Below are 15,955 nucleotides of genomic sequence, written 5' to 3'. Positions count from 1 at the left end.
TCTGTCTCATGTTGACTCTATAGGACCTGGTCTGTCTCATGTTGACTCTCTAGGACCTGGTCTGTCTATTGTTGACTCTATAGGACCTGGACTGTCTCATGTTGACTCTATAGGATCCCGTCTGTTTCATGTTGACCCTATAGGACCTGATCTGTCTCATGTTGACTCTATAGGACCTGATCTGTCTTGTGTTGACTCTATAGGACCTGGGCTGTCTCATGTTGACTCTATAGGACCTGGTCTGTCTCATGTTGACTCTATAGGACCTGGTCTGTCTATTGTTGACTCTATAGGACCTGGTCTGTCTCATGTTGACTCTATAGGACCTGGTCTGTCTCATGTTGACTCTATAGGACCTGGTCTGTCTCCAGTTGACTCTATAGGACCTGATCTGTCTTGTGTTGACTCTATAGGACCTGGGCTGTCTCATGTTGACTCTATAGGACCTGGTCTGTCTCATGTTGACTCTATAGGACCTGGTCTGTCTCATGTTGACTCTATAGGACCTGGTCTGTCTCATGTTGACTCTATAGGACCTGGTCTGTCTCATATTGACTCTATAGGACCTGGCATGTCTCATGTTGACTCTATAGGACCTGATCTGTCTTATGTTGGCTCTATAGGACCTGGTCTGTCTCATGTTGACTCTATAGGACCTGATCTGTCTCATGTTGACTCTATAGGACCTGATCTGTCTCAGAGACATGTTGACTCTATAGGACCTGGTCTGTCTCATGTTGACTCTATAGGACCTGGTCTGTCTCATGTTGACTCTATAGGACCTGGTATGTCTCATGTTGACTCTATAGGACCTGACCTGTCTTATGTTGGCTCTATAGGACCTGGTCTGTCTCATGTTGACTCTATAGGACCTGATCTGTCTCATGTTGACTCTATAGGACCTGATCTGTCTCATGTTGACTCTATAGGACCTGATCTGTCTCATGTTGACGCTGTAAGACCTGGTCTGTCTCATGTTGACTCTATAGGACCTGGTCTGTCTCCAGTTGACTCTATAGGACCTGGTCTGTCTCATGTTGACTCTATAGGACCTGGTATGTCTCATGTTGACTCTATGGGACCTGGTCTGTCTCATGTTGACTCTATAGGACCTGGTCTGTCTTATGTTGACTCTGTAGGACCTGATCTGTCTCATATTGACTCTATAGGACCTGGGCTGTCTCATGTTGACTCTATAGGACCTGGTCTGTCTCATGTTGACTCTATAGGACCTGGTCTGTCTCATGTTGACTCTATAGGACCTGGTCTGTCTCATGTTGACTCTATAGGACCTGGTCTGTCTCATGTTGACTCTATAGGACCTGGTCTGTCTCATGTTGACTCTATAGGACCTGGTATGTCTCATGTTGACTCTATAGGACCTGATCTGTCTTATGTTGGCTCTATAGGACCTGGTCTGTCTCATGTTGACTCTATAGGACCTGATCTGTCTCATGTTGACTCTATAGGACCTGATCTGTCTCATGTTGACTCTATAGGACCTGATCTGTCTCATGTTGACGCTGTAAGACCTGGTCTGTCTCATGTTGACTCTATAGGACCTGGTCTGTCTATTGTTGACTCTATAGGACCTGGTCTGTCTATTGTTGACTCTATAGGACCTGATCTGTCTCATGTTGACTCTATAGGACCTGGTCTGTCTCATGTTGACTCTATAGGACCTGGTCTGTCTCATGTTGACTCTGTAGGACCTGGTCTTTCTCATGTTGACTGTCTAGGACCTGATCTGTCTCATGTTGACTCTATAGGACCTGATCTGTCTCATGTTGACTCTATAGGACCTGGTCTGTCTCATGTTGACTCTATAGGACCTGGTCTGTCTCATGTTGACTCTATAGGACCTGGTCTGTCTCCAGTTGACTCTATAGGACCTGGTCTGTTTCATGTTGACTCTCTAGGACCTGATCTGTCTCATGTTGACTCTATAGGACCTTGTCTGTCTCATGTTGACTCTGTAGGACCTGATCTGTCTCATGTTGACTCTATAGGACCTTGTCTGTCTCATGCTGTCTCTATAGGACCTGGTCTGTCTCATGTTGACTCTATAGGACCTGGTCTGTCTCCAGTTGACTCTATAGGATCCCGTCTGTTTCATGTTGACCCTATAGGACCTGATCTGTCTCATGTTGACTCTATAGGACCTGATCTGTCTTGTGTTGACTCTATAGGACCTGGGCTGTCTCATGTTGACTCTATAGGTCCTGATCTGTATCATGTTGACTCTATAGGACCTGGTCTGTCTCATGTTGACTCTATAGGACCTGGTCTGTCTCATGTTGACTCTATAGGACCTGGTCTGTCTCATGTTGACTCTCTAGGACCTGGTCTGTCTATTGTTGACTCTATAGGACCTGGTCTGTCTATTGTTGACTCTATAGGACCTGGTCTGTCTATTGTTGACTCTATAGGACCTGGTCTGTCTATTGTTGACTCTATAGGACCTGATCTGTCTCATGTTGACTCTATAGGACCTGGTCTGTCTCATGTTGACTCTATAGGACCTGGTCTGTCTCATGTTGACTCTCTAGGACCTGGTCTGTCTATTGTTGACTCTATAGGACCTGGACTGTCTCATGTTGACTCTATAGGATCCCGTCTGTTTCATGTTGACCCTATAGGACCTGATCTGTCTCATGTTGACTCTATAGGACCTGATCTGTCTTGTGTTGACTCTATAGGACCTGGGCTGTCTCATGTTGACTCTATAGGACCTGGTCTGTCTCATGTTGACTCTATAGGACCTGGTCTGTCTCATGTTGACTCTATAGGACCTGGTCTGTCTCATGTTGACTCTATAGGACCTGGTCTGTCTCATGTTGACTCTATAGGACCTGGTATGTCTCATGTTGACTCTATAGGACCTGATCTGTCTTATGTTGACTCTATAGGACCTGGTCTGTCTCATGTTGACTCTATAGGACCTGATCTGTCTCATGTTGACTCTATAGGACCTGATCTGTCTCATGTTGACTCTAAAGGACCTGCTCTGTCTCATGTTGACTTTTTAAGACCTGGTCTGTCTCATGTTGACTCTATAGGACCTGGCCTGTCTATTGTTGACTCTATAGGACCTGGTCTGTCTATTGTTGACTCTATAGGACCTGATCTGTCTCATGTTGACTCTATAGGACCTGGTCTGTCTCATGTTGACTCTATAGGACCTGGTCTGTCTCATGTTGACTCTGTAGGACCTGGTCTGTCTCATGTTGACTCTCTAGGACCTGATCTGTCTCATGTTGACTCTATAGGACCTTGTCTGTCTCATGTTGACTCTGTAGGACCTGATCTGTCTCATGTTGACTCTATAGGACCTTGTCTGTCTCATGCTGACTCTATAGGACCTGGTCTGTCTCATGTTGACTCTATAGGACCTGGTCTGTCTCCAGTTGACTCTATAGGTCCTGGTCTGTTTCATGTTGACCCTATAGGACCTGATCTGTCTCATGTTGACTCTATAGGACCTGATCTGTATCATGTTGACTCTATAGGACCTGGTCTGTCTATTGTTGACTCTCTAGGACCTGGTCTGTCTCATGTTGACTCTATAGGACCTGGTCTGTCTCATGTTGACTCTATAGGATCCCGTCTGTTTCATGTTGACCCTTTAGGAACTGGTCTGTCTCATGTTGACCCTATAGGACCTGATCTGTCTCATGTTGACTCTATAGGACCTGGTCTGTCTCATGTTGACTCTATAGGACCTGGTCTGTCTATTGTTGACTCTATAGGACCTGGTCTGTCTATTGTTGACTCTATAGGATCTGATCTGTCTCATGTTGACTCTATAGGACCTGGTCTGTCTCCAGTTGACTCTATAGGATCCGGTCTGTCTCATGTTGACTCTATAGGACCTGGTCTGTCTCATGTTGACTCTATAGGACCTGGTCTGTCTCATGTTGACTCTATAGGACCTGGTCTGTCTCCAGTTGACTCTATAGGACCTGGTCTGTTTCATGTTGACTCTCTAGGACCTGATCTGTCTCATGTTGACTCTATAGGACCTTGTCTGTCTCATGTTGACTCTGTAGGACCTGATCTGTCTCATGTTGACTCTATAGGACCTTGTCTGTCTCATGCTGTCTCTATAGGACCTGGTCTGTCTCATGTTGACTCTATAGGACCTGGTCTGTCTCCAGTTGACTCTATAGGATCCCGTCTGTTTCATGTTGACCCTATAGGACCTGATCTGTCTCATGTTGACTCTATAGGACCTGATCTGTCTTGTGTTGACTCTATAGGACCTGGGCTGTCTCATGTTGACTCTATAGGACCTGATCTGTATCATGTTGACTCTATAGGACCTGGTCTGTCTCATGTTGACTCTATAGGACCTGGTCTGTCTCATGTTGACTCTATAGGACCTGGTCTGTCTCATGTTGACTCTCTAGGACCTGGTCTGTCTATTGTTGACTCTATAGGACCTGGTCTGTCTATTGTTGACTCTATAGGACCTGGTCTGTCTATTGTTGACTCTATAGGACCTGGTCTGTCTATTGTTGACTCTATAGGACCTGATCTGTCTCATGTTGACTCTATAGGACCTGGTCTGTCTCATGTTGACTCTATAGGACCTGGTCTGTCTCATGTTGACTCTCTAGGACCTGGTCTGTCTATTGTTGACTCTATAGGACCTGGACTGTCTCATGTTGACTCTATAGGATCCCGTCTGTTTCATGTTGACCCTATAGGACCTGATCTGTCTCATGTTGACTCTATAGGACCTGATCTGTCTTGTGTTGACTCTATAGGACCTGGGCTGTCTCATGTTGACTCTATAGGACCTGGTCTGTCTCATGTTGACTCTATAGGACCTGGTCTGTCTCATGTTGACTCTATAGGACCTGGTCTGTCTCATGTTGACTCTATAGGACCTGGTCTGTCTCATGTTGACTCTATAGGACCTGGTATGTCTCATGTTGACTCTATAGGACCTGATCTGTCTTATGTTGACTCTATAGGACCTGGTCTGTCTCATGTTGACTCTATAGGACCTGATCTGTCTCATGTTGACTCTATAGGACCTGATCTGTCTCATGTTGACTCTAAAGGACCTGCTCTGTCTCATGTTGACTTTTTAAGACCTGGTCTGTCTCATGTTGACTCTATAGGACCTGGCCTGTCTATTGTTGACTCTATAGGACCTGGTCTGTCTATTGTTGACTCTATAGGACCTGATCTGTCTCATGTTGACTCTATAGGACCTGGTCTGTCTCATGTTGACTCTATAGGACCTGGTCTGTCTCATGTTGACTCTGTAGGACCTGGTCTGTCTCATGTTGACTCTCTAGGACCTGATCTGTCTCATGTTGACTCTATAGGACCTTGTCTGTCTCATGTTGACTCTGTAGGACCTGATCTGTCTCATGTTGACTCTATAGGACCTTGTCTGTCTCATGCTGACTCTATAGGACCTGGTCTGTCTCATGTTGACTCTATAGGACCTGGTCTGTCTCCAGTTGACTCTATAGGTCCTGGTCTGTTTCATGTTGACCCTATAGGACCTGATCTGTCTCATGTTGACTCTATAGGACCTGATCTGTATCATGTTGACTCTATAGGACCTGGTCTGTCTATTGTTGACTCTCTAGGACCTGGTCTGTCTCATGTTGACTCTATAGGACCTGGTCTGTCTCATGTTGACTCTATAGGATCCCGTCTGTTTCATGTTGACCCTTTAGGAACTGGTCTGTCTCATGTTGACCCTATAGGACCTGATCTGTCTCATGTTGACTCTATAGGACCTGGTCTGTCTCATGTTGACTCTATAGGACCTGGTCTGTCTATTGTTGACTCTATAGGACCTGGTCTGTCTATTGTTGACTCTATAGGATCTGATCTGTCTCATGTTGACTCTATAGGACCTGGTCTGTCTCCAGTTGACTCTATAGGATCCGGTCTGTTTCATGTTGACCCTATAGGACCTGATCTGTCTCATGTTGACTCTATAGGACCTGATCTGTCTCATGTTGACTCTATAGGACCTGATCTGTCTTGTGTTGACTCTATAGGACCTGGGCTGTCTCATGTTGACTCTATAGGACCTGGTCTGTCTCATGTTGACTCTATAGGACCTGGTCTGTCTCATGTTGACTCTATAGGACCTGATCTGTCTCATGTTGACTCTATAGGACCTGATCTGTCTCATGTTGACTCTATAGGACCTGATCTGTCTCATGTTGACTCAAAAGGACCTGGTCTGTCTCATGCTGACTCTACAGGACCTGGTCTGTCTCATGTTGACTCTATAGGACCTGATCTGTATCATGTTGACTCTATAGGACCTGGTCTGTCTCCAGTTGACTCTATAGGACCTGGTCTGTCTCATGTTGACTCTATAGGACCTGATCTGTTTCATGTTGACTCTATAGGACCTGGTCTGTTTCATGTTGACTCTTTAGGACCTGGTCTGTCTCATGTTGACTCTATAGGATCCCGTCTGTTTCATGTTGACCCTATAGGACCCGATCTGTCTCATGTTGACTCTATAGGACCTGATCTGTATATTGTTGACTCTATAGGACCTGGTCTGTCTATTGTTGACTCTATAGGATCTGATCTGTCTCATGTTGACTCTATAGGACCTGGTCTGTCTCATGTTGACTCTATAGGACCTGGTCTGTCTCATGTTGACTCTATAGGACCTGGTCTGTCTCATGTTGACTCTATAGGACCTGGTCTGTCTCCAGTTGACTCTATAGGATCCGGTCTGTTTCATGTTGACCCTATAGGACCTGATCTGTCTCATGTTGACTCTATAGGACCTGATCTGTCTCATGTTGACTCTATAGGACCTGATCTGTCTTGTGTTGACTCTATAGGACCTGGGCTGTCTCATGTTGACTCTATAGGACCTGGTCTGTCTCATGTTGACTCTATAGGACCTGGTCTGTCTCATGTTGACTCTATAGGACCTGATCTGTCTCATGTTGACTCAAAAGGACCTGGTCTGTCTCATGCTGACTCTACAGGACCTGGTCTGTCTCATGTTGACTCTATAGGACCTGATCTGTATCATGTTGACTCTATAGGACCTGGTCTGTCTCCAGTTGACTCTATAGGACCTGGTCTGTCTCATGTTGACTCTATAGGACCTGATCTGTCTCATGTTGACTCTATAGGACCTGGTCTGTTTCATGTTGACTCTATAGGACCTGGTCTGTCTCATGTTGACTCTATAGGATCCCGTCTGTTTCATGTTGACCCTATAGGACCCGATCTGTCTCATGTTGACTCTATAGGACCTGATCTGTCTTGTGTTGACTCTATAGGACCTGGGCTGTCTCATGTTGACTCTATAGGACCTGATCTGTATCATGTTGACTCTATAGGACCTGGTCTGTCTCATGTTGACTCTATAGGACCTGGTCTGTCTCATGTTGACTCTCTAGGACCTGGTCTGTCTATTGTTGACTCTATAGGACCTGGACTGTCTCATGTTGACTCTATAGGATCCCGTCTGTTTCATGTTGACCCTATAGGAACTGATCTGTCTCATGTTGACTCTATAGGACCTGATCTGTCTTGTGTTGACTCTATAGGACCTGGGCTGTCTCATGTTGACTCTATAGGACCTGGTCTGTCTCATGTTGACTCTATAGGACCTGGTCTGTCTCATGTTGACTCTATAGGACCTGGTCTGTCTCATGTTGACTCTATAGGACCTGGTCTGTCTCATGTTGACTCTATAGGACCTGGTATGTCTCATGTTGACTCTATAGGACCTGATCTGTCTTATGTTGGCTCTATAGGACCTGGTCTGTCTCATGTTGACTCTATAGGACCTGATCTGTCTCATGTTGACTATAGGACCTGATCTGTCTCATGTTGACTCTAAAGGACCTGCTCTGTCTCATGTTGACTTTTTAAGACCTGGTCTGTCTCATGTTGACTCTATAGGACCTGGCCTGTCTATTGTTGACTCTATAGGACCTGGTCTGTCTATTGTTGACTCTATAGGACCTGATCTGTCTCATGTTGACTCTATTGGACCTGGTCTGTCTCATGTTGACTCTATAGGACCTGGTCTGTCTCATGTTGACTCTGTAGGACCTGGTCTGTCTCATGTTGACTCTCTAGGACCTGATCTGTCTCATGTTGACTCTATAGGACCTTGTCTGTCTCATGTTGACTCTGTAGGACCTGATCTGTCTCATGTTGACTCTAGAGGACCTTGTCTGTCTCATGCTGACTCTATAGGACCTGGTCTGTCTCATGTTGACTCTATAGGACCTGGTCTGTCTCCAGTTGACTCTATAGGTCCTGGTCTGTTTCATGTTGACCCTATAGGACCTGATCTGTCTCATGTTGACTCTATAGGACCTGATCTGTATCATGTTGACTCTATAGGACCTGGTCTGTCTCATGTTGACTCTCTGGGACCTGGTCAGTCTCATGTTGACTCTATAGGACCTGGTCTGTCTATTGTTGACTCTATAGGACCTGGTCTGTCTATTGTTGACTCTATAGGACCTGATCTGTCTCATGTTGACTCTATAGGACCTGGTCTGTTTCATGTTGACTCTATAGGACCTGGTCTGTCTCATGTTGACTCTATAGGACCTGGTCTGTCTCATGTTGACTCTCTAGGACCTGGTCTGTCTCATGTTGACTCTATAGGACCTGGTCTGTCTCATGTTGACTCTATAGGATCCCGTCTGTTTCATGTTGACCCTTTAGGAACTGGTCTGTCTCATGTTGACACTATAGGACCTGATCTGTCTCATGTTGACTCTATAGGACCTGGTCTGTCTCATGTTGACTCTATAGGACCTGGTCTGTCTATTGTTGACTCTATAGGACCTGGTCTGTCTATTGTTGACTCTATAGGATCTGATCTGTCTCATGTTGACTCTATAGGACCTGGTCTGTCTCATGTTGACTCTATAGGACCTGGTCTGTCTCATGTTGACTCTGTAGGACCTGGTCTTTCTCATGTTGACTCTCTAGGACCTGATCTGTCTCATGTTGACTCTATAGGACCTGGTCTGTCTCATGTTGACTCTATAGGACCTGGTCTGTCTCATGTTGACTCTATAGGACCTGGTCTGTCTCCAGTTGACTCTATAGGACCTGGTCTGTTTCATGTTGACCCTATAGGACCTGATCTGTCTCATGTTGACTCTATAGGACCTGGTCTGTCTCATGTTGACTCTATAGGACCTGGTCTGTCTCATGTTGACTCTATAGGACCTGGTCTGTCTCCAGTTGACTCTATAGGATCCGGTCTGTTTCATGTTGACCCTATAGGACCTGATCTGTCTCATGTTGACTCTATAGGACCTGATCTGTCTCATGTTGACTCTATAGGACCTGATCTGTCTTGTGTTGACTCTATAGGACCTGGGCTGTCTCATGTTGACTCTATAGGACCTGGTCTGTCTCATGTTGACTCTATAGGACCTGGTCTGTCTCATGTTGACTCTATAGGACCTGGTCTGTCTCATGTTGACTCTATAGGACCTGATCTGTCTCATGTTGACTCTATAGGACCTGATCTGTCTCATGTTGACTCAAAAGGACCTGGTCTGTCTCATGCTGACTCTACAGGACCTGGTCTGTCTCATGTTGACTCTATAGGACCTGATCTGTATCATGTTGACTCTATAGGACCTGATCTGTCTCATGTTGACTCTATAGGACCTGATCTGTCTCATGTTGACTCTATAGGACCTGATCTGTCTCATGTTGACTCAAAAGGACCTGGTCTGTCTCATGCTGACTCTACAGGACCTGGTCTGTCTCATGTTGACTCTATAGGACCTGATCTGTATCATGTTGACTCTATAGGACCTGGTCTGTCTCCAGTTGACTCTATAGGACCTGGTCTGTCTCATGTTGACTCTATAGGACCTGATCTGTCTCATGTTGACTCTATAGGACCTGGTCTGTTTCATGTTGACTCTATAGGACCTGGTCTGTCTCATGTTGACTCTATAGGATCCCGTCTGTTTCATGTTGACCCTATAGGACCCGATCTGTCTCATGTTGACTCTATAGGACCTGATCTGTCTTGTGTTGACTCTATAGGACCTGGGCTGTCTCATGTTGACTCTATAGGACCTGATCTGTATCATGTTGACTCTATAGGACCTGGTCTGTCTCATGTTGACTCTATAGGACCTGGTCTGTCTCATGTTGACTCTCTAGGACCTGGTCTGTCTATTGTTGACTCTATAGGACCTGGACTGTCTCATGTTGACTCTATAGGATCCCGTCTGTTTCATGTTGACCCTATAGGAACTGATCTGTCTCATGTTGACTCTATAGGACCTGATCTGTCTTGTGTTGACTCTATAGGACCTGGGCTGTCTCATGTTGACTCTATAGGACCTGGTCTGTCTCATGTTGACTCTATAGGACCTGGTCTGTCTCATGTTGACTCTATAGGACCTGGTCTGTCTCATGTTGACTCTATAGGACCTGGTCTGTCTCATGTTGACTCTATAGGACCTGGTATGTCTCATGTTGACTCTATAGGACCTGATCTGTCTTATGTTGGCTCTATAGGACCTGGTCTGTCTCATGTTGACTCTATAGGACCTGATCTGTCTCATGTTGACTATAGGACCTGATCTGTCTCATGTTGACTCTAAAGGACCTGCTCTGTCTCATGTTGACTTTTTAAGACCTGGTCTGTCTCATGTTGACTCTATAGGACCTGGCCTGTCTATTGTTGACTCTATAGGACCTGGTCTGTCTATTGTTGACTCTATAGGACCTGATCTGTCTCATGTTGACTCTATTGGACCTGGTCTGTCTCATGTTGACTCTATAGGACCTGGTCTGTCTCATGTTGACTCTGTAGGACCTGGTCTGTCTCATGTTGACTCTCTAGGACCTGATCTGTCTCATGTTGACTCTATAGGACCTTGTCTGTCTCATGTTGACTCTGTAGGACCTGATCTGTCTCATGTTGACTCTAGAGGACCTTGTCTGTCTCATGCTGACTCTATAGGACCTGGTCTGTCTCATGTTGACTCTATAGGACCTGGTCTGTCTCCAGTTGACTCTATAGGTCCTGGTCTGTTTCATGTTGACCCTATAGGACCTGATCTGTCTCATGTTGACTCTATAGGACCTGATCTGTATCATGTTGACTCTATAGGACCTGGTCTGTCTCATGTTGACTCTCTGGGACCTGGTCAGTCTCATGTTGACTCTATAGGACCTGGTCTGTCTATTGTTGACTCTATAGGACCTGGTCTGTCTATTGTTGACTCTATAGGACCTGATCTGTCTCATGTTGACTCTATAGGACCTGGTCTGTTTCATGTTGACTCTATAGGACCTGGTCTGTCTCATGTTGACTCTATAGGACCTGGTCTGTCTCATGTTGACTCTCTAGGACCTGGTCTGTCTCATGTTGACTCTATAGGACCTGGTCTGTCTCATGTTGACTCTATAGGATCCCGTCTGTTTCATGTTGACCCTTTAGGAACTGGTCTGTCTCATGTTGACACTATAGGACCTGATCTGTCTCATGTTGACTCTATAGGACCTGGTCTGTCTCATGTTGACTCTATAGGACCTGGTCTGTCTATTGTTGACTCTATAGGACCTGGTCTGTCTATTGTTGACTCTATAGGATCTGATCTGTCTCATGTTGACTCTATAGGACCTGGTCTGTCTCATGTTGACTCTATAGGACCTGGTCTGTCTCATGTTGACTCTGTAGGACCTGGTCTTTCTCATGTTGACTCTCTAGGACCTGATCTGTCTCATGTTGACTCTATAGGACCTGGTCTGTCTCATGTTGACTCTATAGGACCTGGTCTGTCTCATGTTGACTCTATAGGACCTGGTCTGTCTCCAGTTGACTCTATAGGACCTGGTCTGTTTCATGTTGACCCTATAGGACCTGATCTGTCTCATGTTGACTCTATAGGACCTGGTCTGTCTCATGTTGACTCTATAGGACCTGGTCTGTCTCATGTTGACTCTATAGGACCTGGTCTGTCTCCAGTTGACTCTATAGGATCCGGTCTGTTTCATGTTGACCCTATAGGACCTGATCTGTCTCATGTTGACTCTATAGGACCTGATCTGTCTCATGTTGACTCTATAGGACCTGATCTGTCTTGTGTTGACTCTATAGGACCTGGGCTGTCTCATGTTGACTCTATAGGACCTGGTCTGTCTCATGTTGACTCTATAGGACCTGGTCTGTCTCATGTTGACTCTATAGGACCTGGTCTGTCTCATGTTGACTCTATAGGACCTGATCTGTCTCATGTTGACTCTATAGGACCTGATCTGTCTCATGTTGACTCAAAAGGACCTGGTCTGTCTCATGCTGACTCTACAGGACCTGGTCTGTCTCATGTTGACTCTATAGGACCTGATCTGTATCATGTTGACTCTATAGGACCTGGTCTGTCTCATGTTGACTCTATAGGACCTGGTCTGTCTCATGTTGACTCTATAGGACCTGATCTGTCTCATGTTGACTCTATAGGACCTGGTCTGTTTCATGTTGACTCTATAGGACCTGGTCTGTCTCATGTTGACTCTATAGGACCTGGTCTGTCTCATGTTGACTCTCTAGGACCTGGTCTGTCTCATGTTGACTCTATAGGACCTGGTCTGTCTCATGTTGACTCTATAGGATCCCGTCTGTTTCATGTTGACCCTTTAGGAACTGGTCTGTCTCATGTTGACACTATAGGACCTGATCTGTCTCATGTTGACTCTATAGGACCTGGTCTGTCTCATGTTGACTCTATAGGACCTGGTCTGTCTATTGTTGACTCTATAGGACCTGGTCTGTCTCATGTTGACTCTATAGGATCTGATCTGTCTCATGTTGACTCTATAGGACCTGGTCTGTCTCATGTTGACTCTATAGGACCTGGTCTGTCTCATGTTGACTCTGTAGGACCTGGTCTTTCTCATGTTGACTCTCTAGGACCTGATCTGTCTCATGTTGACTCTATAGGACCTGGTCTGTCTCATGTTGACTCTATAGGACCTGGTCTGTCTCATGTTGACTCTATAGGACCTGGTCTGTCTCCAGTTGACTCTATAGGACCTGGTCTGTTTCATGTTGACCCTATAGGACCTGATCTGTCTCATGTTGACTCTATAGGACCTGGTCTGTCTCATGTTGACTCTATAGTACCTGGTCCGTCTCATGTTGACTCTATAGGACCTGGTCTGTCTCCAGTTGACTCTATAGGATCCGGTCTGTTTCATGTTGACCCTATAGGACCTGATCTGTCTCATGTTGACTCTATAGGACCTGATCTGTCTCATGTTGACTCTATAGGACCTGATCTGTCTTGTGTTGACTCTATAGGACCTGGGCTGTCTCATGTTGACTCTATAGGACCTGGTCTGTCTCATGTTGACTCTATAGGACCTGGTCTGTCTCATGTTGACTCTATAGGACCTGGTCTGTCTATTGTTGACTCTATAGGACCTGGTCTGTCTATTGTTGACTCTATAGGACCTGATCTGTCTCATGTTGACTCTATAGGACCTGGTCTGTTTCATGTTGACTCTATAGGACCTGGTCTGTCTCATGTTGACTCTATAGGACCTGGTCTGTCTCATGTTGACTCTCTAGGACCTGGTCTGTCTCATGTTGACTCTATAGGACCTGGTCTGTCTCATGTTGACTCTATAGGATCCCGTCTGTTTCATGTTGACCCTTTAGGAACTGGTCTGTCTCATGTTGACACTATAGGACCTGATCTGTCTCATGTTGACTCTATAGGACCTGGTCTGTCTCATGTTGACTCTATAGGACCTGGTCTGTCTATTGTTGACTCTATTGGACCTGGTCTGTCTATTGTTGACTCTATAGGATCTGATCTGTCTCATGTTGACTCTATAGGACCTGGTCTGTCTCATGTTGACTCTATAGGACCTGGTCTGTCTCATGTTGACTCTGTAGGACCTGGTCTTTCTCATGTTGACTCTCTAGGACCTGATCTGTCTCATGTTGACTCTATAGGACCTGGTCTGTCTCATGTTGACTCTATAGGACCTGGTCTGTCTCATGTTGACTCTATAGGACCTGGTCTGTCTCCAGTTGACTCTATAGGACCTGGTCTGTTTCATGTTGACCCTATAGGACCTGATCTGTCTCATGTTGACTCTATAGGACCTGGTCTGTCTCATGTTGACTCTATAGGACCTGGTCTGTCTCATGTTGACTCTATAGGACCTGGTCTGTCTCCAGTTGACTCTATAGGATCCGGTCTGTTTCATGTTGACCCTATAGGACCTGATCTGTCTCATGTTGACTCTATAGGACCTGATCTGTCTCATGTTGACTCTATAGGACCTGATCTGTCTTGTGTTGACTCTATAGGACCTGGGCTGTCTCATGTTGACTCTATAGGACCTGGTCTGTCTCATGTTGACTCTATAGGACCTGGTCTGTCTCATGTTGACTCTATAGGACCTGGTCTGTCTCATGTTGACTCTATAGGACCTGATCTGTCTCATGTTGACTCTATAGGACCTGATCTGTCTCATGTTGACTCAAAAGGACCTGGTCTGTCTCATGCTGACTCTACAGGACCTGGTCTGTCTCATGTTGACTCTATAGGACCTGATCTGTATCATGTTGACTCTATAGGACCTGGTATGTCTCATGTTGACTCTATAGGACCTGGTCTGTCTCATGTTGACTCTATAGGACCTGATCTGTCTCATGTTGACTCTATAGGACCTGGTCTGTTTCATGGTGACTCTATAGGACCTGGTCTGTCTCATGTTGACTCTATAGGACCTGGTCTGTCTCATGTTGACTCTCTAGGACCTGGTCTGTCTCATGTTGACTCTATAGGACCTGGTCTGTCTCATGTTGACTCTATAGGACCTGGTCTGTCTATTGTTGACTCTATAGGACCTGGTCTGTCTCATGTTGACTCTATAGGACCTGGTCTGTCTCATGTTGACTCTATAGGACCTGATCTGTCTCATGTTGACTCTATAGGACCTGGTCTGTTTCATGTTGACTCTATAGGACCTGGTCTGTCTCATGTTGACTCTATAGGACCTGGTCTGTCTCATGTTGACTCTCTAGGACCTGGTCTGTCTCATGTTGACTCTATAGGACCTGGTCTGTCTCATGTTGACTCTATAGGATCCCGTCTGTTTCATGTTGACCCTTTAGGAACTGGTCTGTCTCATGTTGACACTATAGGACCTGATCTGTCTCATGTTGACTCTATAGGACCTGGTCTGTCTCATGTTGACTCTATAGGACCTGGTCTGTCTATTGTTGACTCTATAGGACCTGGTCTGTCTCATGTTGACTCTATAGGATCTGATCTGTCTCATGTTGACTCTATAGGACCTGGTCTGTCTCATGTTGACTCTATAGGACCTGGTCTGTCTCATGTTGACTCTGTAGGACCTGGTCTTTCTCATGTTGACTCTCTAGGACCTGATCTGTCTCATGTTGACTCTATAGGACCTGGTCTGTCTCATGTTGACTCTATAGGACCTGGTCTGTCTCATGTTGACTCTATAGGACCTGGTCTGTCTCCAGTTGACTCTATAGGACCTGGTCTGTTTCATGTTGACCCTATAGGACCTGATCTGTCTCATGTTGACTCTATAGGACCTGGTCTGTCTCATGTTGACTCTATAGTACCTGGTCCGTCTCATGTTGACTCTATAGGACCTGGTCTGTCTCCAGTTGACTCTATAGGATCCGGTCTGTTTCATGTTGACCCTATAGGACCTGATCTGTCTCATGTTGACTCTATAGGACCTGATCTGTCTCATGTTGACTCTATAGGACCTGATCTGTCTTGTGTTGACTCTATAGGACCTGGGCTGTCTCATGTTGACTCTATAGGACCTGGTCTGTCTCATGTTGACTCTATAGGACCTGGTCTGTCTCATGTTGACTCTATAGGACCTGGTCTGTCTATTGTTGACTCTATAGGACCTGGTCTGTCTATTGTTGACTCTATAG

The sequence above is a fragment of the Salvelinus fontinalis genome, chromosome 5, assembly GCF_029448725.1.
Source record: "Salvelinus fontinalis isolate EN_2023a chromosome 5, ASM2944872v1, whole genome shotgun sequence".
Taxonomy (NCBI): domain Eukaryota; kingdom Metazoa; phylum Chordata; class Actinopteri; order Salmoniformes; family Salmonidae; genus Salvelinus; species Salvelinus fontinalis.
The sequence above is the reverse complement of the archived record's forward strand: the minus strand, read 5'-3'. Positions refer to the sequence as shown.